This window comes from Lampris incognitus, chromosome 1, assembly GCF_029633865.1.
Source record: "Lampris incognitus isolate fLamInc1 chromosome 1, fLamInc1.hap2, whole genome shotgun sequence".
Lineage (NCBI taxonomy): Eukaryota > Metazoa > Chordata > Actinopteri > Lampriformes > Lampridae > Lampris > Lampris incognitus.
Window position 1 is genome coordinate 118,531,330 of NC_079211.1, and position 22,973 is coordinate 118,554,302.

Sequence of the window (22,973 nt, forward strand, 5' to 3'; positions counted from 1 at the left end):
TGCTTTCTCTAAATCCACAAATACACAATTTAACTCCTTCTGGCCCTTCTCTATACGTCTCAATCAACATTCTCAAAGAAAACATTGCATCTGTGGTGCTCTTTCGTGGCATGAAACCATACTGCTGCTCGCTAATCGTCACTTCTCCTCTTAACCTAGCTTATATTACTCTTTCCCATATCTTCATGCTGTTGCTGATCAACTTTATACCTCTGTAGTTGCTACAGTTCTGTACATCACATTTACCTTTATTCTTGAAAATCAGTACCAGTATGCTTCTCGCTCCTCAGACATCCTCTTGTTTTCCAAGATTATGTTAAACAATCTAGTTAAAAACTCCACTGCCATCTCTCCTAAACATCTCCATGCCTCCACAGGTATGTCATCAGGACCAACTGCCTTTCCACTCTTCATCCTCTTCATAGCTGCCCTCACTTCTTCCTTGCTAATCCACCACACTTCCTGATTCACTATCCCCACATAATCAAACCTTCTCTCGCTCTCATTTTCCTCATTCATCAGTCCAGTCCCTCAAAGTACTCCTTCCACCTTCTCAGCACACTCTCCTCACTTGTCAGCACATTTCCATCTCTATCCCTGATTGCCCTAACCTGCTGCACATCCTTCACAGCTCAGTCCCTCTGTCTAGCCAATCGGTACAAGTCCTTTTCTCCTTCCTTAGTGTGTAACCTCTCATACAACTCACCATACATCTTTTCCTTTGCCTTTGCCACCCGTCTGTTTGGTTTACGCTGCATCTCCTTGTACTCCTGTCTACTTTCTTCATCTCTCTTGACTATCCCACTTCTTCTTTGCCAACCTCTTCCTCTGTATACTTTGCTGTACTTCCTCATTCCACAACCAAGTCTCCTTGTCTTCCTTTCTCTGTCCTGATGACACACCAAGTGCCTTCCTAGCTGTCTCCCTCACTGTTTCTGCAGTGCTTGCCCAGTCATCTGGCAGCTCTTCATTATCACCCAGTGCCCGTCTTATCTCCTCCCTGAACTCCACACAACAGTCTTCCTTCTTCAACTTCCATCATTTGATCTTTGGCTCTGCGCTCACTCGCTTCCTCTTCTTGCTCTCCAAAGTCATCCTACAGACCACCATCTGGTGCTGCCTCACTACATTCTCCACTGTGTGGACTTTACTCCACTCTTGTACGTCACCCTGTGTTCCTCCCTCATCTTGAAATATGTATTCACCACAGCCATTTCCATCCTTTTTGCAAAATCCACCATCTGTCCTTCCACATTTCTCCCCTTGACACCATACCTACCCATCACCTCCTCAACACCTCTGTTCCCTTCACCAACATGCCCATTGAAGTCAAGTCAAGTCAAGTTTATTTATATAGCACATTTAAAACAACCACAGCTGAACCAAAGTGCTGTACAAGCTTAAAATACAATATAAAATACGTGACACATATGAATATAAAAATTAATTGAATTCCGCTCCAATTACCACTCGCCCCTCCTTGGGTACACACTCCACCACTTCATCTAACTCACTCCAGAATTCTTCTTTCTCTTCCATATCACATCCAACTTGCGGGGCATATGTAATGATAACATTCATCAATACACCTGCGATTTCCAGCTTCATACTCATCACTCTGTCATACACTCTCTTTACCTCCAGCACACTTTTGAAATACTCCTCCTTCAGAATTACCCCTACCCAATTTCTCCTCCCATTCGCACCATGGTAGAAGAATTTGAACCCACCTCTGATGCTCCTGGCCTTACTCCCCTTCCACCTGGTCTCTTGCACACACAGTATACCTACCTTTCTTTCCATCATATCAGCCATCTCTCTCCCTTTACCAGTCATAGTCCCAACATTCAAGATTCTGACTCACTTCAACACTCCTACCCTTCCTCCTCTCCCGCTGCCTCTGGACATGTTTCCCCCTGCTCCTTCTCCTTCTCCCAACAGTAGCATAGTTTCCACCAGCACGCTGCTGGCCAACAGTACCGGTGGTGGTCGTTGGTAACCCGGGCCTCGACCGATCCGATATGGAAATCTTATTTATGATCTGCATATGTGATTTGGCAAAGATGTTACGCTGGATGCCCTTCCTGATGCAACCCTCCCCATTTATCCGGGCTTGGGACCAGCACTAAGAATGCACTGGTTTGTGTGTCCTCAGTGGCCGGGTTATAGTGACAATCAATTGTTCCATATTTGAACGACTGATAAGCAGGTCCATCAAGTTGGGGAGGAGGACAAACCAACAGTAGCGGTGATTCAGACAGAATGACGGAGACAAAAACAGTAATGATCAAAAAAGCAAAAAAAAAAAACTTTGGAAAACAAACGCCTTACTTTTTTTCTGCATTTTCACTGTAGGAAGAAGGCATTATAAAGCCTAGAGACCATTAAGAGTTATTAGGCTGGTGTCACTCAGCAGTAAAATAACTCCCAGCAGTGATAAAGCAAATGTTTCACAGAACAGAGGCTGCTTGTATAAAATGAATTTAAGTTTCAGCTGGACGAATTCTAACAGTGTGTTTTTGCTGAACGCGAAGCGATTCACTTTCCTGGGTTTGATCGCTTGCCAAAAAAATTAACAAGCGAATTTCGTGCACGTCACAGCAAGCACTTTTGATTACACCAACGCTGCTAGCAAGTGTGCTTGACCTAATAGTTACAGTGATGGGAATCCTGGCCCTTTTTAGTGAGCCAGATCATTTGGCTCAGTTCAGCAATAAGAGCCAAATGATGTATGCTATATAACGTATGAAAATTACACTATTACACGTGTATTGAACGTTTTATTTATATTGAACTATGTTTTTATATGTTGGCGACCAGCGCAACATGCAAGTGTCACCATGCTTGGCTCTTAATGTCAGAAACGTGTCACTTAATACGTTGCTGGATTATATTTATAAAATACGCTATAGCCACATCCTATTATTATGTCTTGTGTTAATTTACAAAAAAAATAGAGAAAAAGGTAATCGGCTGCCATCGTACACTTAAAGGAGCCGTAGCCGACTCCTTCGCGACCAAAATATCACAACTAAAAAGTAAGTCATAAATTCAAAAGTTATCTTGCGATCTTATCTCGTGATCATGGATCAGCGACAGAAATTCAGTTACGAGGCTGTGCTTGAAAGTTCCAGTCAGTTTAGGTGCATAGTAACAACAGCAGACGTGATCAGCTTGTCCTCCATCTTGACTGAAGTAGTCTTGCGATACCAGACAATCGAACCTCTCCGCCTACCAATCGTCTGGGGATTCCTAAATGGTTGATGCTAGATCCAACGGGATGTAGGCACGGAAGTAGACGTGATTGGTTGTTGCGTTGGCCAGTAGACAGCGCTTAACCTCAAAGCGCACTGACTGCCAGACCGACAGACAGAGCAATAGTTTGGGGCGAATTAAGATAACGTTAGTTAGCTAGCAATAGCGGTAGGGTTAGGGTTACAATACGTTCTGGCAATGTTAAGGTCAGCTGTAAGCTAGCTAGCTAAATGTTTTAGTGCGCATCGAGGTTCCGCGCTGTCTATTGGCCGACGCAACAGCCAATCGCGGCTGCAACAGCCAATCACGGGTACTTCCGTGCCTACACCCCCTTGGATGTAGTGTCAACCTTTCTAAATGCAAGATAGTTGCTAGAACGGCGGCGAGAACGGCCGCTAACAAGCCTACACCTACTGCTACGCCCCTGACATATGGTCAAGCACACGCCTTACCGGAAACTATGCTCTCTCCCATCCTCATCCGTAGTGAAACAAACTGGAGATATAGCGAATCACCCTGTAACGTGGAGAGAGCTTTTTAAAACATTGAAAATGGATATCCCGAGTAACTTTAGATCATTTGATTTAGTTTTATCGAACGTGTGCTCAGTCCACAAGATTGGTGCAATTAAGGATTTACAGCGGCTTTGTTTAAAACTTTTAACCCAGGACAAGAAAGACGTGTTTGCTTGTTTACCAGCTGGTTACGGGAAAAGCTTGGGTCTATCAAGTCTGGCCAACTGTCTGCGACTTGTTGTCCGCACAGGGACAGAAATCTATGGTTCTGGTCATGTGCCCTTTGCTGTCGATAATGGAGGAGCAGGTGCAGTTTTTGAAATCAAAAGGCCTTCCTGCCGCATACGCGGGACAAAGCGAGGACATCGATGACCAGACCGCTGCCGGTGATTTCGCCCTTGTGTTTGGCACACCAGAAACTTTTGTTGGCCAAGCAAAGTGGAGACGGCTTCTACAAACACCGTTATTTCGGGAGCGGCTGGTTGGAGTGGCTGTTGACGAAGTACACACTGTAGTGCAATGGTGAGTTTGAAACCATAATTAATGTTAGTTCGCTGACTGTGTATTGTTTGTCTAGTTTTCTTTGGCGACTGCGCCTGAACCATCCTGTAACGCAAGTGTTGCTGCCAGGTATGACAGTGTTTACAAGCACACGACTTCTGCATGTCACCGCCCCAATGTGACGGGCCCCCCTAAAGACTTTGGATTGGTTCAGCAATGAACGTTTTTTTAACTTTGTTTCAACCAAGTTTTAGCAACGAAAGTTGGGAGAATGTCCTCAGTCTCTAGTTAAGCGAAGCGTTTAAAGAGTGAGTTGTGAGTCTATGACTGAAGAGGTTTCTGTAAAGGGGGCGTGGCCAGGCGAAATCTTCGCTCGAGTTGAAATTTTTTTTAACTCAAGCCAACGCTCATTCGCAGCGCTCGCATTTTCGCCGTGATAAACTCCGCCCATTCTCCTGCCATTGACCGTTCATGCATTCGCGCCGCTCGTAAAATTCACTTCGCCTTCAGTTAAAACACACTTTAGTAACGACTGATAACAGATTACATAGTTTTACACACACTCATGTCATGCACATCCATTAATGTGACCATAACCCCCCCGCCTCAAACACAGTTTTTCTTTGTTTATATCTCTCACATTTTCCACTGTTTCTCCTTTCTCTAACACACACTCAAATACCAAATACTCTCTCTCTGAGCGGAAGTGCGAGTGAGTGTACGGAGCAGCAGCGTGTTGTTTCGGTGTGAGTGAGTTTCTGAATTTTGGACTTTTGTTGTCTGGTCCCTTTCACGTGCTTTCTGTGGGTTTGTTGTTGTTTAGTTTTTAGTTCGTTTTTCTCGGTGGTGGTTTAAGCGGAGTTGTTTATTTTCGGTAGCGCTGCCACCGGCCCGGCGGGGCAATATGGCCGCTGTGGGAGGTGGAGGAACGGCGTTCGAAAAATTGACACGCCGGCACGCGATTAAAGTGGCTCCGGTGGTCAAATGCTCGGTGGAGGAGTGCTGCCTCGCGGTAGGTGAGCATGTGGGCTATGGAAGCATCAAATCGGCGTCCAGAATGAACGGTGCAGTAGTCATGTTTCTGGACAGTATTGATAAGGTCAACCAGGTGGTGGAAAGTGGTGTGGTGATTAGGGACATGTTGACTCCCGTTCTGCCGCTGGTTAACCCAGCCAAGAGAATCACCATTTCCAATGCTCCCCCCTTCATGAGAAATGCAGCTTTTGAGAAGGAGCTTGCAAGATACGGACAACTAGTGTCCCCCATAAAAATGGTCTCCTCCGGTTGCCAGTCTCCTCACTTGAAACACGTTGTGTCCCATAGGCGGCAAGGTTTCATGATTTTGAAAAATAATGCAGAGGATTTGGATCTGAAGCTGAAATTCAGGATTGATGACTTTGATTATATTGTATTTGTTACTTCTGGTATGATGAAATGTTTTGGCTGTGGGTCAGAGGGGCATTTAGTAAGGTGTTGTCCCGATAGGAGTGAGGGTAGATCTGAGCCTCAAGGGCCGCCATCGTCCCCTGATGCCGCCGCGAGCGGCCCATCTCCGGTTGGAGACGGCGCGGCCGAGTCGGCACAGGGCAGACAGAAGGCTGGGGAGCGAGGGGTGGGAGAAACAGACCAGGTGGTGACACAGAAAAAGACCGAGGCTGGGGAACATGAGGAAAATGGACGGACTGAGCAGGCAGGAGAAGGAGGTGTACAGGCTGAGCATATTAAAACCGTTGAGCACACTGAGAAGGTGACAGAACTTGGGCAGGTCACAGCTGATGGCCAGGATGAGCAGGTAGGGGAGGTTGAACGGAATGAAACGGAAGAGGAAAACAGCGAGACCAGGGATCATAGCAAATTGGCTGGGCCAGATACGAGTGGTGGTCGGAGGACGCAAATACAACAGACTGCTGTTAGAGTGGCAGAGTCTGTACTCGAAGAAGAGGCAGAGATTATGTTGGACGATGAAATAAAATCAAAAAAGTCAATTAAAAGGAAGCCGACTGAAGGTAGACAGGAAAATTTAAAAGTGAAGAGGGCTTCAAAAGATAAAAAGCCATCCTCCTCTTTGTCTGATGAGCACACAGACGAAAGTGAGTGTGAGTTAGGTTCCTCTCCTCGTACACAGGTGGACACAGAAGGCAGCTATGCCTTTCTGAAGATCAGGAAGTTTTTGCAGGTTACCAAGGGTTTGAGGGCGGTCAAGGTGGAAAATTATTTTCCAGACTTGCAGCTTTTTATTGAATCAGTTAAATGCTTTATGAAAAACACAGGGGACTTGGAGGTGAACACATTCACTGAGCAGGAAGTCTTCAGACTGAAAAAACTTGTACAGAAGGTAAAACTGCAACTTCATGATGATGATTAAGACACGTTTGGGTATTGTTATCTTTTTGGTCAGTGTACGCTTGTTTCTGGCACAGTTCAGCCCCACTCTCCTCATGTGTAATATACAATTAGGCACTTTAAATCTGAATGGAGCAAGGGATGACATGAAAAGAGCTGCTGTGTTTAAACTGGTTGAGCTGAAGAAAATAGATGTCTTGCTTGTGCAAGAAACACATAGCACAGCAGATAATGAAACTGAATGGAAGAGGGATTGGACTGGAATATTGATTCTCAGTCATAAATCCAATATTAGTGGTGGGGTCGGGATTCTTTTCTCGAGAAATTTTTTGCCATGCTCCCTTGAGGTAGAGGAAGTAGTCGAAGGCCGGCTACTGAAAGTAAGGGCACAGTATGACAACGCAACACTGGTTTTTATAAATGTTTATGGTCCAACCCTTGGCCCTGAAAGAGTAGTTTTTCTGGATGTGTTATCTGATGTTATTAGTAAATGTGACAGTGATGAGTATTTATTTCTGGGAGGGGACTTTAACTGTACAGAGAATTGCAAGTTGGACAGGAACCATCAGGAACCACATCCTGCATCTCTTAGTCGGCTCACACGCTTGGTTAATTCGTGTGAACTGACAGATGTTTGGAGAGCTTTTTATGGGACCCAGAGGCAGTATACATGGACACATCTAAAAGATAACGCACTATCCATGGCACGGCTTGGTCGGTTTTATTGTTTTAAACATCATTTTAATGTGTTTAAACAATGTAACATGCTTCCAGTTTGTTTCTCTGACCACTCTCTTGTACAGTGCTCGGTTTTCATACGAAGTGTTAAAACAAATAGTGCTTTCTGGCATTTTAACACAGGCCTCCTAAATGACAACAACTTTAGAGATGCTTTTAAGTTTTTCTGGGGCCAATATAGGAGCCGAAGGTCTGAATTTATTTCTCTGCAGCAATGGTGGGACATTGGCAAGTGTCAGATAAAGCAGTTTTGCCAGCAGTACACTCGCAATGTCACCAGAGACATAGCCAGATCTATGAGAGATCTAGAGGATGAAATGGTGGAACTACAGAATTTGGCAGATTCCACAGGAGACAGAGGCCATGTAGAAGCTCTCAAATGCAGAAAGTCTGCTTTGGCTAGCCTGCTGGGTATTACAGCACAGGGGGCACTGGTCCGCTCGCGCTTTCTGAACGCCACACATATGGATGCTCCTTCTCACTTTTTCTTTAGTCTAGAGCGCAAGAATGGGCAGAGAAAAACCATTCACTCTCTGCGTACTAACACTGGTGTGCAGCTGTCCGATTTTTCTGGAATTCTGAAATACGCAGCAGGGTTCTACAGTGACCTCTATAAGAGCGAACTCAAGCAGGATGTGCTGGGGGCTGAGTCATTCTATCATGGGCTAAAAAAGGTTGAGGTAGCGCTCAATACAGACCTCGAGGCTCAACTGTCCCCTGAAGAACTCCATGACGCCCTGCAAAGTCTGGAAAGTGGCAAGGCACCTGGTATAGACGGGTTACCTGTTGACTTCTATAAGTCTTTTTGGCCGGTGCTCGGAGGGGATTTGTTGACTGTGCTGAGGAATAGTGCAACTGAGGGGCGATTGCCTCAGAGTTGCAGAAGGGCCGTCATTACTCTCTTGCCGAAGAAAGGGGATCTGCAGGACATTAAGAACTGGCGGCCAGTGTCCTTGCTCTGCACCGATTACAAGATCTTCTCTAAGGTGCTAGCAAACAGACTGAGAAAGGTGATGAAGGAGGTCATCCATGTTGACCAGACTTACTGTGTGCCCGGTAGGCTGATCACTGACAACATTGCATTAATTAGGGACGTTTTGGACATCTCTAGTTCATTGGGAGTTGAAACTGGTCTTATTTCCATAGATCAGGAAAAGGCTTTTGACCGGGTTGAACACCAGCACTTGTGGCAAACCATGAAAGCTTTCGGTCTCAGCCCAGGTTTTATAGCTACGATCAAGGTTTTGTACAGTGACATTGAGAGTGTACTTAAAATTAACGGTGGTTTGAGTGCTCCTTTTAAGGTTCAAAGGGGAATCAGGCAGGGATGTTCTTTGTCTGGAATGTTGTACTCCCTGGCCATTGAGCCCCTGTTGCATAAATTGAGGTGTGAGTTGTCTGGAGTTGCTTTTGCTGGTTGCGGCACAACTTTTAAGCTCTCTGCCTATGCCGATGATGTAGCTGTTTTTGTAAAGGACCAAAGAGATATTGATGTCTTAGTAAAAAATGTTATCAAGTTTGGTCAGATATCATCGGCTAGGGTAAACTGGGGAAAAAGTGAGGCACTGTTGGTAGGAGAGGGACTGAACAGTAAACTCATGTTACCTGGGGGATTGACATAGAAAAGGGGAGGGATGAAATATCTGGGAGTGTTTGTGGGGAATGACACCTTCTCAAATAAGAATTGGGAGAATGTCTTGGAAAAAGTTGAAGGGCGTCTTAGGAAGTGGAAATGGATTCTACCACAACTGTCGTATAGGGGGCGCATGTTAGTAATCAACAACCTGGTGTCATCAACGCTATGGCATCGATTAACATGCGTTGATCCTCCAACCAACCTCCTGGCCAAGATTCAGGCTGTGCTGGTGAACTTTTTCTGGGACAACTTGCACTGGATTCCTCAGAGTGTGCTGTACCTTCCTAAAGATGAGGGGGGTCAAGGGCTAGTCCATCTGGCCAGCAGGGGTGCAGCCTTCCGCCTCCAGTTCATTCAAAGATTGCTCACTGGGCCTAGAGATCTAGTGTGGCGACCAGCAGCCTGTGCAATACTTCGACGGTGTTGTGGACTCGGAATAGACCTGCCCTTGTTCCTAATGGCTATTAAGAACTCAGACCTCAACGGATTGCCTGGATTTTATCGTGGGCTCATGAGAGTGTGGAATATGTTTAAGAAGGAGAGAATGGGCTGTTCTGACTCTCTGAGCTGGCTTCTAAAAGAGCCGGTGGTGTATGGTGGGCGTATGGACACGTTCTGCGACTTTGGACCCACGGTATCAAAGCTGTTCTGCCAGGCAAAGGTCGTCACATTGGGTCAGGTGGTGGAGCTGGCTGGGCCCAATCTTGACAACGCTGCCACTCTAGCATCTCACCTGGGAGTGAAATGTACGCGCCTCCTTAGTCGGGTACTACTTAAGTGGAACGGTCAGCTCACAGCAGTAGAACGGGGGCTTTTGACATCGTACTGCAGTGGTTCTACTCATCCCAATTGTGAGGATCCATTTCCTGTTTTAAAGGTTGTTCCTGATCTGAAAAATTGTATGGGGCCACTTTTGGATTTGGGAAATGCTCTTAATGAAAGGCTGAATGTACTTAACGGTAAGACCATGTATAATATGCTTGTAAAAGTCTTGAATAAAGATAAACTGAGTGGTCGGACTGATACGCCCTGGAGGGCCCAGCTGGGCTTGGGGGAGAATGTGAAGCCAGTCTGGAGGGGCTTATACAAACCACCATTAATTAGAAAAGCTGGTGATCTGCAGTGGAGGGTCTTGCATGGCATAGTGGCGGTCAATGCTTTTGTTTCTGTGCTAGACCCTAATGTGAATGACAACTGTCCCTATTGTGCCCAGAGAGAAACAGTGTTTCATTGCTTTTCAGAATGTGTGAGGCTTACACCCCTGTTCCTGCTACTAAACCGCTTATTTAGATCATCTGGGGAAAGTTTCTGCAAACAGAATTTCATTTTTGGTTTCAAATATAGTCAACGTGTAAAATTTAAATGTCAACTCTTAAATTTTATTTCAGGGCAGGCAAAGATGGCTATCTATGTGAGCCGTAAAAAGAGAATTAAAGAATGTATAGAATGTCATGTTGAACTGTTGTTCTGCAGGATGGTCAAGGCCAGGATAAAAGTAGACTTCAATTACTACAAGGCAATGAAAGACCTGGTCACATTCACAACCTTGTGGTGTTATAAAGGGCTGCTGTGTTCCACCATAAAAGATGAGCTGGTCTTTTCTAAAGAACTTGGATAAAAGAGGTCTTACCTGTTTTTTAACTTTTTGAGTTGTCGGTGAATGATTGTTTTTTTGGGCTTGTAAAAAATGCTTATTGATTGTTTATACCTCGACAAGTATTGTTTATGTTCGGAGGGATTTCAAGTCTGCTTTTTGTCTAAATTTTTCTGTTAAATAAAGACTTGGTTTAAAATTCAATTCTCTCTCTCTCTCTCTCTCTCTCTCTCTCTCTCTCTCTCTCTCTCTCTCTCTCTCTCTCTCTCTCTCTCTCTCTCTCTCTCTCAATTCAATTCAATATGTGCTTTATTGGCATGACATACATTTGTGTACATATTGCCAAAGCATGTAAAACATCAACAACACAATACAACAATGATTATAATAATAACAACAGTGATTATAATAATAACAGCAACAACAACAATGATTATGATATTAAATAACAATAGTAGCAATAGGTGCCGTCATCCACTATCTCTCAGGTTGTGGCAAGATAATATAAATCTTGCTGCAATGCTCGCCGCTGGCCCCCCTCCCAGGACCACCCGCAGCTTACCTGCGTCGTCCATTTCCTGGTACTCTGGAATCACATGTTCCAGTTCCTTGACAAAAGCCCGGCGCTGTTTTTCAAATCTGTCACATTTAAGGAAGAAGTGCACCTCTGTCTCCACCTCATCTGTCATGCACTGACCACATGATCGTTGCTCTTTTGGCAACCACGTCTTTTTGTGTCTCCCCTTTTCAATGGCGAGACTGTGGTCACTGAGCCTGTATTTGGTGAGGATCTGTCGCTGCTTCCTGTCTCTGACAGTTAAGAGGTATTCTTCCAAATCATAGTTTGTTTTTAGGGCCCGATAGACTTCTAGTTTGTTTTGAGTTTTGATTTCAGCGTTCCAATGTTTCAGATAATTGTTCTTGCTTTGTTTTATAGCCTGATTTATCATAATCTTTGCTTGGGATGCAGTGCTGGCCTGAGGTTGGTTGGTCTTCGTATTTGTTACAGGGTTAGTGAGTCTCAGAGCCAGCTGCTTCAGGGGACTCTTTTCGGGGTTCAGTTCTTGGGTTTTCAGAGCTTTAAAGTGCAATGTATTTGTTGGGCTTGTGTTTAAGTGCATCCAGAAATTTAGAGATCTTTTTTGTACATTTATTAATAATGGAAACCGGCCTAATTCTGCCCTACATGCGTTGTTTGGTGTTTTCCTTTGTATTTTCAGAATCATTCTACAGAATTCAGCGTGTAGGGTTTCTGCTGGATGCTTGTCCCATCTAGTGTAGCTGGAAAGACTGAGTGGACCCCATACCTCACTTCCATATAGTGCAATGGGCAGAATTACACTATCAAACAGTTTGCACCAGATGGAGATTGGTATATCAATGTTAAAGAATTTATTTTTAATTGCATATAGAGCTCTTCGAGCTTTTTGTTTTAGGTTATTCACTGCCCTACTGAAACTCCCTGATGCTGTAATAATTAGACCCAGGTAAGTATACTGCGTCGTATGCTCTAAGGTGATGCTACCTAGAGTCAACTGGTATCTATTTTCCTGACATCTGGGCTTCTTCTGGAAGATCATTACTTTTGTCTTTTTTGGATTTATTGCCAGGGCCCAGTGCTGGCAATAGTCCTCAAGCAGGTCTAGTAGTTGTTGCAGCCCATCTGCGGTTGGTGACAACAAAACTAGATCATCTGCATAAAGCAAAAATTTCACTTCCATGTCATACAGGGGGAGACCTGGGGCTGCAGACTGTTCTCTCTCTCTCTCTCTCTCGCTCGCTCGCACACATATACACAGAAGCATTGTTGGAGAACCGGGATTCCATTTGTTTTCTGTTTCACCAAAAATGGCTAATTTGTTTCCTGGGCATATGTCATGCATTCAGCAGCAGCAAAGAAGTATCAGTTTACAGTAGACACATAAATTTGCAGATCTAAGTTCATGACTCACACGCACTTGCACGCGGGCGCGCACACACACACTAGTCCCTCCCAATTGGTTAGAATTACTGGGTCCGGAGTATAGGCTTTACTTGCAATTTATTTCCCTGCAAAGAACCAATGCTCTTATTCATCTATATGTCTGCAATGGAATTTCGGAAAATGACACCTCATTTCAAGGGGAAATAATTTTTGAAACACTTAATCAATCTGACAGCACTTGCTCTATCATCCCCCCCTGATTATTCTTTCTCCATATCTCTCTTGTCCCCTGCAAAAAGTAAAATAATTTGGAAACACAGAATTTGACAAGGTTGGTTTCCCCCTCTTTGTCTCCCTCTCTCTCTAACTCTCCTCGTCTGTCTCATCCACTCCCCCTCGCTCTTTCCATCCATGTAAAGGAAACAGTTTAGAGAATATTTAGTCAATCAGTCCACTCTGTCCCGCAGAGGGAGTGCAGAATAACGAGCACTGCCGGTGGATAATAGCCATGATTTAGCTCCCCAGTCAAAAGGTTACACTGCTCTCGCACCAGAATGAATGGACGTAATAAGATACCCCTTGGATAAGTAAGTCCCACATGAACTACAGTGTCGTTGAACCCAAAAGCCCCACTCAGAAATGATATTTTCAGTTTAAGGGGGGAGGCGAGTGCTTTCAGGGTAAGAATATGTTTTACTGAAAGGAAAACAGTTACTAAGACGTGGCACAAGGTGCTAAAAGCGGGCGACAGAAACAGAAATTAAAGGGGGAATCACAAGTGCTATTCCCATTATCTTGATACAGAAAAAAAAAGGTAGAATTGGCTTGATGTAATGTCCGCCATGGGAAGCATGGAGGGGTACGGGGGATATAAAATGGGTTGATTTCTATCTCACAGCTGCTGCTGCATATTCCTGTGTTGAATGCCGCTGCTTCAAGGACAGATAACTTGTCTTCTCGAGTCAGCTAGTCAGTGACTAAGATGGTCAATAAATCTACTGAATGAATGCTGTGAGAAATATTGATTTCCAACATACTAATCTCAGGTCAGATCTAACCATCTGATATTTTACAAACACACTCATAGAAGCTGATGGATTGTTTTCATCGGTGAGGAATATATGCTTTTATAAGATGCTGGGAATCGCTCAATAATCCAAACCTGACAAAAGCGGCAATGATCAGACATTTAGTCTGCACGTAAAGTATTTTCACGTGTTTGCTGTACACATATTGAGTTAATTACCTGCCGGTTTGTGTATGTTTCGGTTTGAATACACCAGTGTGTAGAAGTTTGCAAGCGTGCTTATGTTTCTGTGTACAGTACATGTGCTTTTGTTGTTGTGTGCATGTACATTTGTGAAGCTGTTGACATATTGTAGTGATTACATGTGTATTTCCAGGGCTCGAGCCCAGGGGTTGGATATATAAAACACATGTTGTCTTTGTTCTTCTGCTGGCTACTGTGGAAGCCTAGAGGGTGGTATACAACCCACCACACAAACACAGAGACAGGGTGGTAACTTGCTACTTAGTCAAAACTAATTAATGCCATATTATCTGTCTCTGAGCCAACTTTTCCCTGAACAGTTTTTTTTCCTTTTCCTTCTTTTCCCCCGTTGGCTTATTTTTCCTCCGGTGCTATTTGGGTAATGTTGACATAGAAACATAAAAAAAAAAACACACAAAAAAACAGGTTCTAGATCTGATCGAAGATCGGATGTCATCGTTGTTTTTGAATGAAATCAAACAGAAGTCTGAATTAATTATATCAAAAGTAGCAGAACGGGATCGGAGTGAGCTGAAATAACATGGGCTGTGTCCCGAACTCAGACTCGACTTGATTTGATCGACTGTAAAGGCAGTTGTTAGTTTACATCGTCTTCTTGCCCTCTGTCGCTCTTTTCTCTTTTCTGTGAAGTTACATATAGTTAAAGAACAAGCTGCATGGCTGTTTTGTGCCATTGAGTCCTCAGTGTACAATGAACCTCTGTGGATTACAACATTGAGAATCCAAGCAAGTGTCCAGGCTTTATATTGCAGCCCAGTTTCCATTTGTTTGTGTTAGTTTTCAGTGGTTTGTTTTTTCTCTCCTACTCACGGTGTTCATACACTATCTTTTATTCTTTCCCTCTGAGTATCTCTTTTTTATTGTCTTTTCTCTCTCTCTCTCTCTCTCTCTCTCTCTCTCCATATGTCTACAGTACATGTGTATATTGAGTTTCAAACCTGGTCTCTGCTGTCTGTTTGTAGGCACCATCTAACTTATCACAGCACACATTCATTATAACAAGCTTGTGTGTGTGTGTGTGTGTGTGTGTGTGTGTGTGTGTGTGTGTGTGTGTGCGTGCATGCGCCAGTATAATGGCACCTACATTGGTGGACTGATGACCATCTGCCCTATTTGTCAGTCATCCTCAATGCCATTACATACCCTTGTTTATCTGACCTTGTGTGTGTGTGTGTGTGTGTGTGTGTGTGTGTGTGTGACAGAAAGAGAGCGAGGAGGGAGATAGAGAGGAGGGTGGTTAGCATTCTAATGGGCAGGCAGCACTAAACCAATTAGTCTGTCTGACTCCTCTTTCTCTCCATCTCTCCCTTTCCTTCTTTCTGTATCTGCCGTTCCTCCTTCAGTCCGTTACTCTGTTCCTTTCTTCATTTACCACTTTCACCACTTCACCACGTTTCCTCTGTCTTCTTGCCACGAGTTAATCATTTGAAAAATGGACCCTCTACTCTGACAAAGTACGATTCATAGGAGCAAAGGAAAATAAATTAGCATATCTCACAAAGTAAAGCGGAAACAGAAATCCTAAATGCAGAGTTGATCATAAAAATATTTTTTGAAAACTCTTACAGTGGATTGAATTCTCTCTAGTTCAGTTAAATTGAATAATGAATCCCAGGTATTGATTTCTATTTGTCCCAGAGCATACCTTCTTCGTCTTTAGGGTCCTCTCTCCTAAATCTCTTCCCCTATTCTCACCCCTTCTCGTCCAGCACTCGGCCCATAGTTTCTGTTGCAGAATCAGAATCGGAATCAGAATATTTTATTCATCGCCGAGGGGAAATTGGGTAAATGCAGGGCAGGGTAACTGTCTGCATGCATACCTGCTGGTCTGCAGGTATACTATGGACATACATTTGAGGGTATGGTATGTAAAAGAGCTGGTTATTTTGTGTACAGTTATGTCAGAAGAAAGTCACCACACGCTTGTTGTGTGTGTGTGTGTGTGTGTGTGTGAAGTTTACTACCAAATGGAAGTTAGCTCAAAGATCAGTAGGTCTGTTGTCAAAGTCAGTAGATTTTTATTTAGCTTTCAGCATGCAGCTTTCTCTCTCTCTCTCTCTCTCTCTCTCTCTCTCCCTCTCTTACCCCCTCTCCTAAATTCCCATTCACATGCATACCCACCCAGAGTACACACACAACCACAGGAGATTAAACATACATGCACAGTGTACACCAAGTATGTAGCATCTCGCTCATCAATGGCCACTACATTTCTGAGAGATTGCTCCAATCACGGATGATTGACATGTTAGACAGCCAATTATAAAAGGCAGGGAAAATGAACTAAAAATGTCTGTACAGGGTGTGCATGTTTCCTTATGAATAAAACATAAAACCGAGTTATGGTTTGATTTGGATTCTGTCTTGGATTTGTTTGTTGCTCTGTGTTGCTGACTGACTGACAGTGTTGGCTGAAGGTGTCATTCTGGTGAACGCTGGTGTGTGTGTTTGCACACTGCTGTGTGTGTGTGTGTGTGTTTGTGTGTATGTGCATCTATGTTACTTTGTGTGTTGTCAGGGAATGAAAGAGATTGGCATGTGGAAAAATGAAAGGCAAATCCTCCACCCGAATAAAGCTACTTTGTTTACCAGGGAACTTCTGAGATAGTTTTTGTCGACGTGTGACACAAACCTTGATTGTGTCGCTGGCTTGTGAATACATTGACGGCTGTCTGTAGTTTGTATAATTGTAGTTAAATGACACTTTGGGTTTCCATATTTGTTGACAAGTTTTCTGATAAGATGGAAGATTGTGTCCAACCCGAAAACATGCGTTAATTGCGCCTATTGTCACTCCTTTGAGGATTTGACATTTGCTTTTTTTCTACCAGTGGTAAAAGTTGCAAAGCCTTACTGTACTAGCAGAGCACAGCAATGAAGGATATTGCAAATTCTCAAATTTCCTTAAGGGGCTTGTATGTTCAGCAAATAATAGGGCTCTGCATTCAGGGAAGTCCAATTCATTGCACATTCTTGAGTGTCAAGCTGAAGCAAGGGAAAAAATGTAATGTTGGAATGTGTGGAGGCCTGAGAGCTCTCAGCCACAAACCACAGGATGGCAAAGGGGGTTGCAAACCCTCTCTCTCTCTCTCTCTCTCTCTCTCTCTCTCTCTCTCTCTCTCTCTCTCTCTCTGTCTCTCCCTCCCACAATCCTTTCTGCTTCCCAGGCTACTGAAAGATGGGACACAGGACACACTCCAATGCTCAGACGCCAGCACTTATTTTGGTTTTAGAAAAGGATGGTAGCCCATTGTAGAGTGTCGCCGCGCCCTGCAGGCAAATCCAGAGATGAGTGCACATACAGAATGGATTCTAATCCATTTTCTGAAAAGTACCTGCCTGGAGCAGACTGTGACGGGCAAACAGCACATCCTAAGACCCAAATAACCCTTGGCCAATTTCGACATAACATGCTGCCTTTTCCCAGGCGAAAAAGGAGACAGACATGCACAAACACATAGGTGCAACGACAAGCACATGCACAGGATCTGGGGACAGTAGTCGTCCTGAGACCAGAGATTTGTCATTTGAATGTCAGTGGTTAGAATAAAAACGATAAATAAATACATGCATAAAAACTTCTGTAAAAATACATTTTTTGACTTTTGTGTGAAATATGTGACCAACAAGTAGCTTATATTCTTGTTCATGTGTGTATGACGCACACAGCCCGTACTATGAAATTGTTCAAAATGGGTTTTTTATACACATTTAACGATTTTACACAATTCTGAAATGATCAACTGTAAAAGTAATTATTAAATTGTCTCACAAATTTTGCATATAGCTATGATAGTTGTTCCTTTCTCTTTGTTTCTGTTTGTCTTTATGTCCATCTTTCTTTCTTTTTGTCTCATGCTTTTCTTCTCTTAATCTCTCTTTCCCCTCTTCCGTCCTCTCTCTCGATCTACCTTCTTTTTCTGTATGTTCCTTCTTTCCCAGACTCTTCTGCCATTCTGGCTTTGCTATTTCCAAATGGGGAATTTCCAATGTGCCGAGAACGAGAGATGGGGGGGGGGGGGGCAAGAAGGTGGTTTAAGAGTGTTTATCAAAGTTTTCTCATGCTACCTTTTCATTTGTCACTTCCCTCTACCTCTCTTGGAAAATGAAGTGTAACCCTTCTGTCATGTCACTCTGTCAGTATAGTCTGTGAACATGAAGCCATTGAGTTTCTTCACTATCGCTCCCTCTTGGCCTTACAAACTTAACTCTTTTTCTGCCTCTTTTACCCACCCATCTGCTCCCACACATTACTGCTCTTCTCTCTGTCTCTCTTTCTCCACCTCAAACTCTTTTTCCCGACTCCTTATCTCTTTCTCCTTCCTTCACCTTTTCCTCCTCTCCTTCCATCTTTCTATTGGTAAACTTGAATCCGTCAGAATGACAGGTGACGGTGTTGTGACAGCTGATGACACATGTCACCCATGGTTCTTCATGTCCATCGCTACTGACTTGTTAACCTACATTTAACAACACATGCACGCACGCACGCACGCACGCACACACACACACACACACACACACACACACACACACACACACACACACACACACACACACACACACACACTCTTTATCTGTTGTAGCTGTCATTTGCCATCACATTGTGACTTTGTTCCTCATAAAGTGACAGCTGTGCATTGTTGAGAACTTTCTCTCTGCTGTGTGTAGTGAATTCTGTCACTCTAAATGAGGCTGAACATGACATTCTCTTTGTGTGTGTGTGTGTTTGTGTGTGTGTGTACACACCTGCATTTGTATGCGTTTGTGTCTGTGTACCTATGAGCATAAAGATGCCTGTTTTTGATCATTACTTCCCACTTGCTCTCGAAGTTGATTTGAGCTACTTTTTGTGCGTTTGGGGTTTGGGCTGTGGTACAGAGTGTTCAGTCATGCCATTTCGTTTGTGCGTGAATGAGTGTGAATGCACAAGTGTGTATGTCAGTCTGTGTGCCCTGGGTGCTCGTTTTTTTCTGTTGACTTCATAAACCAGCTCTCTGGCTGGTACTAAAATGTGGAAAGAGTGAGAGAGGAATGGAAGGAGAGGTGGAGGTAAAAAAAAGAAGGGTTGGTGAAAATGGAGGAGAAGGGGACCAAACAAAGGATGAATGAAGAGCATAGAGGAAGTTAGAATGGAAAAAGGAGGAACAGGAAAGGAGGAGGAGAGAGAGGACTACGTGACAAGAAGAGGGGAGGAGGTGAACAAAGGTCGGATAGATTTATAGGAGGGAGGTAATGTCAAAGAGGGGCGTAAAGACAGAATGGAGGGAGCAGACGAAGGACAACAGAATAATGAAAATACAAATAAAGTTATTTATGTGAATTAGCTTCTCCCTCCTTCCTCCACAGTGCCTGACTGTTGTGGCCAGAGACTCCTACCTTTATCATAGCACATCTCATCATCGGCGGTTACTCAGGCCGAGTATGACTGTCCTGCTTCTAGGTCCGTGTGGGTCTTCAGGTGGGCGTAGAGGTTGATCCTGGAGCCACATTTTGGGGCAATGTGGGCAAGGGTGTGAAGAAGTGGTTGAGGATGTGGTTTTGGCCTTTTTGGTAACTCGCTCCTTTCTGAGTCTGCGCTTGTTTACAGCAGCACAGTGAGGTCATGGTTGTAGCACGAAGCACCCTCACATCTCTTCACAAGCTCTCTCTCTCTCTCTCTCTCTCTCTCTCTCTCTCGCTCACTCACACACGCGTACACATATACGTATATATATACACACACACATATATAGAAATACAAAGCTTTTTTTTCCGGAAACCATCAACGGTGTAATGGTGTTGATAATACAGTGCTCAACAAATGAGAAGCGGAATATTAAGCTTTTTATATATATATATATATAGCGGTTTTTTTTTCTTTCCGGAAACCGTCGATGGTGTTGATAAAAGTGCTCAACTAATGAGGGGAGGAGCGTAATATCAATATAGATGTAGGAAAAAAAAACTTAATACATAGCAGTACAAGCTTGTTTCATGCGTCACGTACTCATGAGCTGCTAATGTGATAATTATTGACATAATTATAATGATTGACAGCTGATGATTGCTTCTGGCATGAAACAGGCTTGTACTCTCATAAAGAATTTACTTTGACTCACTGGATTATTTTGCTCCTTATTTGTTGAGCACTTTCCCTACCGTTAAGTGTTTCTTTTAACAAAGTTTATATATATATATATATATATAGTATATATATCGTGAACCCAGTATCATGAATTGTATAGAATCGTGAGTTGAGTGTATTGTTACATCCCTTATATACACACACACACACACACACACACACACACACACACACACACACGTGACTGGAATGGCTTTTCAATATGTGAAGTATGGGGCTACTTAAGCGCTGCGGTCCTTGAGTCGTTCCTTACGGCTTTTGCTACCGAGCTATGAGTACACCCATCCCTTTGTGTGTGTGTTTGCCTCATAGAGACTGCATATGTGTGTGAGAGGATGTGTGGGAATTTCTGTGTCTGTGTTTGCACGTGTGTGTGTGTGTGTGTGTGTGTGTGTGTGTGTGTGTGTGTGTGTGTGTGTGTGTGTGTGTGTGTGTGTGTGTGTGTGTGTGTGTGCGTGCGCGTGCGCTTGTGTGAGTCTAGGGAAATCATAAATTTCATCCCATATAAATTAAACAAAGCTAAGACAGAGAGCAGAATGGATTTCTTCCCTTTTCATTTCCCCTTTGGAGTTCACCTTTCAACACAATCTCTCTTTCCATGTCTGTGCCTGTTTGTTACTTTGTCCCTCTTCCTCTCTGTCTGTCTGTTTCTCGCTTTCCACTTCCTCCTCCCTCCTAATATGTCTCACTCTCTCACTCTTTCCTTCTTGCTTCTGTCTGTCACTGTCCGATTCTCTATATTTTCCCTGTTCCCCTCGCGCTCTCTCTCTCACTCGCTCGCTCTCTGTCTATCTCTCCGTGTCTGTGCCTGTTTCTGTGTCCGTGTGTATCTGTAGTTTTTTGTGCGCTTGTGTGTGTGTGTGTGTGTGTGTGTGTCTCTTCCATCTCTCTGTTTTTCTGTTTGTGTCCCAGTGTGTGTGTGTGTGTGTGTGTGTCTGTCTCCCATCTCTCTGTTTTTCTGTTTGTATCCCAGTGTGTGTGTGTGTGTGTGTGTGTGTGTGTGTGTGTGTGTGTGTGTGTGTGTGCGCGTGTGTGTCTGCATGTCTGACTGTTTGTGTCAGTCTGTCTTTAGCTATTTCTTGTGCCTGTTACTATCTTACTTTCTTGCTCTTATTCTTCTTCTCCGATTGGTTTGTGAAACTATCTCACTGTGGTTTTCATTCCTTTCACCATCCTCTCCCTCGCTTTCGCACACACAAGCACGTAGGCACATCACAGAGTAACTCAGTTGTGGGACAGTATTTTTCCATTTTTAAAACTCGAGTGTTCCAGTCTTCCTGGTTCCCACAACCTGGCGACTCGAGGGACAGATAATAATCTGTCCACCAATCAACACTAACAAGTCCTGAGCCATCGCAGAGGTTTTCTGCTCACTGGATATTCACTGGATACCGTGTGTGTGTCACAGGACAATGTGGTCTCTCTCTGTCCAAACAACACAAATATATGGCCCCTTGAGAGTCCCCTGCCAAGCTCTTGGACTTTGTCTTTTTAATGGTCATTTGTAAGTAATTTCACTTCCAAGGCACTTGCAATTTTTGATCTCACTTTCACTTCAGGGAGCTTAATGTTTTACACACACACACACACACACACACACACACCGATTTAAGTTGCTTTTACATCTCTCTCGTTTCCTCTCCTCTCCTCCAAAACCCAACTCACCCCTTTGTCTTTCTCTCTCCTCACACATCTGTGCTCATTTTCTATCTAGTGGATCTCTCTTTGCTTAGCCGCCTCTTTTACTATTTTTTTCCCCCTCAGTGAGTCACTTTTCATTTCTGGCTTTGTCTCGCTCTTTCTCTTTGCCCTCCTGCTCCAGGCAAGTGACACTAACTACTTGTTCAGTCTCCGTCTCTTACTCTCTTGCTCCTTACACATTTAAACCTATTAGTTACCCTACGGTTAACTTCTAAGTCAACAGACACGCACACACACACACACACGCGCACACACACACACACGAACAGCTTTTCTCCCTTTCTCTCTCACACACACAAACATAGACACTGCAGATTTCCTCACCTACCACCCTTGGTGCCACCTGCATTATAGAGAGAGAGAGAGAGAGAGAGAAGGGGTGTGTGTGTGTGCGTGTTTCGACCTCAAGAGTGATTGATCAAAGCAGACAGACAGTATGAGAGGGGAAGGGAGGGAGAGGGCAAAAGGGGGGGGGGCGCTGCTCCCTTCACAAGCTCAGTATCTTCCAAAAACCTTTCATTTCCAAGAAGCCATCTTGTCCAGGATAAAGAAAAGACAAACAAACAAAGAAACACAAATAGCATTTTAAGTCGAGCACACTCTAAATTATCTGAAGGTTGATTCTAACCCCGACTTGGCCAGGATGACTGATTGTCATGATCCCTGAGAGGCTGCACTGAGCAAAATACAGCAGGTCACCACAGACAGTCGGCATAATATGTTGCCTTGTGGTGTGCGTGGGTTTGAGGATGCAAATCGTGTGGCTCCCAATCGCGTCTTTGACCAGTCAAAGTTGTCAAGATTGTATCCAATATGTGTGATTTTCATGACTGGCATCTGTGTATATCTTGACATGCTTGTGTAGTGTGAGCTGGCCAATGACACACAAAAAAAAATCAGCGCGTGCACCTTTATGATTGGACAGACTAGAAATCTGCATATTTTCATCATAAAAGCTGAACTGCAGAGTTTTTTTATTTACATTCATAATTTGACTCATGCAGATGTAGTCAGTTGTTTGAGCACACTGACTTTGATGACAGAAGGTGTTCCCTTCAGAGCTGGTGAGAGACTCCTACGGCTGCCATGTTTACATCTGGATGTCAGTGCAGCGGCATGAAGAAGAAGCTTCTGAGATGTTTGTGTTTTTGTTGAGGTGCAGGGACCCACTTTGGTCAAGAGCACTACTTGGGGCCAAAAAAATGAAGCATGTAGTGGTTTGACATTTCACAGTCTGAGACGATGGTTAAAGTTGTGTAGTCTTTCTGGAGCTTGGGTCGGCTTATATACTGCCGGAAAAGAACTTCTAATGTAATGAGATGCTCCCTAAATAAGATGAACAAAATTA

General features: G+C 43.8%; 1 protein-coding gene across 1 annotated transcript in view; it reads left to right on the plus strand.

The window, feature by feature from the left end:
* Positions 1–22,973, plus strand: part of LOC130111890 (netrin receptor UNC5C-like) — a 375,592-nt gene that overhangs the window by 45,767 nt on the left and 306,852 nt on the right. The window lies entirely within an intron of this gene.